Raw genomic sequence first — 4,320 nt, forward strand, 5'->3', positions numbered from 1 at the left:
ATTGGAAAATCTGTCAAAAACCAGCAAATTTTCTGCGTTTTTCCGGCGGGTTTCGTCGGCTCCAAGGGCTGTGCTGGCCGGGGAAGAGAGAGGGGGAGGTGGCGGTTCGAATGGTACCGGTCTCATGGCCGGTGGTCCGGCGTGGCGACGGTGGTGGCTTGCAAAGCCACCGGCTGTTCTGAAAAAACGAAGGGAGGGGGGAGCTGCGCGCGGGGAGAGAGAGAGAGAGAGAGAGAGAGAGAGAAATTCTGAGATTTTATTAAAAATAAACTTCGAAATAATTATGATTGTGCCACTGAGAGTTTTTAGATCGTATCTCTCTCGTTACAACTCCGATTCAAGCTTACCGCATGTCTACGGATTCGTTTCAGTACGACCTATGTAAAGGTATCAGCCACTGCCCCGAAATCCTCCCGGATAAAAATGACTAAACTACCCCTATTCCGAGGGCAAAATTGGAAATTCATAATTATTGAAATTAATTAATTTACTATTCCTTTTATTTTGGGTCGGGATGTTACAGTGTTTTGTGAAAGTAGTATAGCCGGGCGGCTATACTCTATAAATAGAATACTTCAACAGTCTATATTCTGCAAATATAATTTTTTTTAAAACGTATAGCCGCGCAGCTATACCCATTGAATAGCAAAATCTGAAGTTTTTAAATTACTTTAATTACTAGTTATGTTTTAATTATTATATACTTAATGATTAATTAGTATTTAAATATTTTCATATATTTTATTTTTGTTCAATAATATGTGAGTATTTTGTGAATAATACATGAATTTTGTGTGTATTATTGACAAGTTTGTAAAAAAACAAGTTTATTAAATAGGAAAAATACGTATGTACATGTACAATACGAGTATTAAACACAAAAATGCTAAATTCTTTATACGGGTAATAACTCTGGAAAAGTAAAAACTCAAAAGGGTATAATAGAGACTCGGGTAATGGACTAATAGTAATGGATAATGCTCTAAACTACTCTTCTCGAAAAAAAAAAATTAGGGAAAAACAATTATAAAAAAAATATCACAGTATCTATGTAAAGAGTATAGTCACCCGACTATACTATTTATAAATAAAAAAAATAAAAAATAACCACCCCAGTAAAGCCGAACGGCTATACCCTTTTTTATATTAAAAATGCAGAGTATAGCCGCGCGGCGATACTATTTATATAAAAGAATTAAACAAATGAAGCCAGTCAAGCCGAGCGGTTATACTCCTTTTTTATAATAAAAAATCTCGAGTATTGCCGTTCGGCGATACTATTTATAAAAAAGAATTAAAAAAAGGACCCCCGTAAAGCCACCGGCTATACTCTTTTTTTATAATAAAAAATCCAGCGTATAGCCGCCCGGCTATACTATTTATTAAAACAAAACAGAGAGAAAGACCCGTCCAGCTATACTCTTTTTTTATAATGCAAGTTTTTGTGAAAATAGTATAGCCGCGCGGCTATACCCTATAAATAGAATATTCCAAAGGTATAGCCGCGCGGCTATACTTTGTAAATATAATTTTTTTTAGTATAGCCACGCGGCGATACCCATTAAACACGAAAATAATTTGGGTGTATTATTGAAAATTTGTAAAAAATACATGTATTAAACACGAAAAATAGGTATGTTCGTGTACAATACGTGTATTATATATTTGCTTTATAAAAAAAAAACTTGCATTTTACTTTTTACCCAGTCTTTAAGACATATACGAAAAACGGAAGTATTATTGAAAAATATATATGGGAGTATTAAATGTGAAAATGCTAAATTCTTTATACATGTAATTACTTTGGAAAAAAAAAATGGACAATAAAGACTCGGGCAATGGCCTAATAGTAAAGGATAATGCTCTAACCTACTCTTATAGATAAACGAAAATAAGGGAAAAATAATTATATAAACAAAAAAGGATAGCCGCGCATCTATACTATTTATTAAAAATAAAAAATACGTACGTACATGAATTTTGTGTGTATTATTGAAAATTTTGTAAAAAAACAAGTGTACTAAACATGAAAAATATGTACGTACGTGTACAATACAAGTATTAAATGTGAAAATGCTAAATTCTTTATACGAGTAATAACTCTGGAAAAGTAAAAACTCAAAAGGGAACAATAGAGACTCGGGTAATGGACTAATAGTAATGGATTATGCTCTAAACTACTCTTATCGATAAATAAAAATGGGGGAAAAACAATTATAAAAAAAAAATCACAGTATCTATGTAATACATCAGCATTGCTCATCAACAAAAGAATTAACATAATATATTGTTATTTAGAAATTAAAACAAAAAAACAAAATACTCTAGGGGGACGCTTGCAAACCCAAGAATTTTATCAGAGTTCAATTACTCACAACACCCATACATAAATTTGAAGAGTGTACCATTTACTCAATACACTCAACCCAATTTCCAAAATTAAGCTTTTTTTTCAGTGTTGCTAAACGAACCCTAAATTGTCTCATTTTCTTATCGTCCTAATTCTATCGCGTTGATTTAGATTTCTTAGAAATGTTTATGCCATGTCATGTTACCCTCATTTGTGTTTGTTCCTTTTCAAATGGTGATACTACATGGTTGACCAAAAAAAAACCCCATAACAGGTTAAGAAATTGTGAATACGACTTTATTTTTTAGGCATGGATCTGAAGTCCCATATGAAGACGACTTTATTTTGATTTTTCAAAGTCTTTGTTTAGTATTTTGTTCAGTTCTTACTTCTGCTATTGTTTTTTTTTGTTTTTTGGATACAATGCTTCTCATCACGTGTGTTGATGAGAAGGTTCACAATAATTTTACACTGAATTAAAAAATTTATCTCGTTTACTTGATAATTAAAAATTTTAATTTTAAGCCAGCTCTTGTTTTAGTTTTATTAAAATACATCTAGGTCTCTGTGACTAGATTAACTTTTTTTTTTTTTTGGTGAGATGGGGGGGAAAAGCCCCAAGAAAACTACACAACAGCAATAATGCGGGTTCTATGGACTCCCATCAGGTCCTCCTCTAGGTGAGTCCCTATCCATCTAGGAATGTCAGCAAAGTAAACAAATCCCAGATCAAAGTTGAAGCTCCCCTTAGCCAAGCAGTCTGCAACCATGTTCTTCTCTCTGTAAACATGCTTCACCACACAATTATCAATTTGATTTATAAGCTCCCAGCGGCTGGTTAGCAAAGTAGCTAGTGGGTGTAGACCAAGTATATTGGAATTCTGAAATAGTAGGACTGCTGTAGCAGAATCCATTTCAACAATCAAGTTGTTGATTTCCTTTTGCACAGCGAGTTTTAGGCCAAAGAACAGTCCCCAGATCTCAGCTTCTAGTATCTGACCTTTCCCAAGGTTGATTGCAAACCCCCCAGTCCAGTTGCCAAGTTCATCTCTTATCACTCCTCCAGCACCAATGGAGCCAGAAGCACATTTATACGAGCCGTCAACATTAAGCTTGAGGTAGCCAGGGGGAGGGGGTTCCCAAGCAAGAGTAACTTGGTAGTTGCTAGTAGTTTTTGTATTGGCTGAGCTAGCTGTAGACCATTCTTGGGTTGCTTTAAGAATCACTGCCCTGGAGTCAAAGGGCAGGTCCTCCTCTTTGCCAAACACTCTTATATTTCGCCATTTCCAAATGTACCAACAAGTATAGGCAAAGGCAACATTCCACGGGGTCTCATCCTGCCACTTTGAATTAGTTGTTAAACTAATTCTCAACCATGGCTGAAAGTCCATCTGAAAGAAATGGAGAGCTTGGTTTCGATTGAGGATTAAATTCCACACACTTTTGGCCTTGGTACAGTCACGCAACATATGTAAAGTAGATTCATTATGCCATCCACAAATACTACAGGAAGGGTCAGTCGTTAATCTTCTTCTTGCACGTTGCTCATTGGATAGTATTTTATCTCTAGACATAAGCCAAACAAAGAACTGCATTTTTGGAGGAATTTTGAGCCCCTATATGAACTTCCATCTGTCATCAGGCCACTCAGATGGATGGAACAGCAAATTATAGGCTGACTTCACAGAGAAAATCCCATTAGCAGTAGGCTTCCATATTTGTATATCTGGAGTATTGCCTATGAAATCAACAGGAGTATTAATGATCTTTTGTACAATTTCCTCCCCAGCGAAGTTTAACAATGTCCCACCAACCCTCCTTGGAGAAACTAGAAACAGGGCAGTGTAGCTCAGTTACTGGAGAATCTCCAGTGTAATGAATTAAGGCCTCATCAGTAATCCATTTATCTTTCCAAAACTTCACTTGGTCCCCCTTACCAATTCTCCAACTCATACCTTTTGCCAGTAGAT

Source organism: Prunus avium, chromosome 3 (genome assembly GCF_965620075.1).
Source record: "Prunus avium chromosome 3, drPruAviu1.hap1.1, whole genome shotgun sequence".
NCBI lineage: Eukaryota > Viridiplantae > Streptophyta > Magnoliopsida > Rosales > Rosaceae > Prunus > Prunus avium.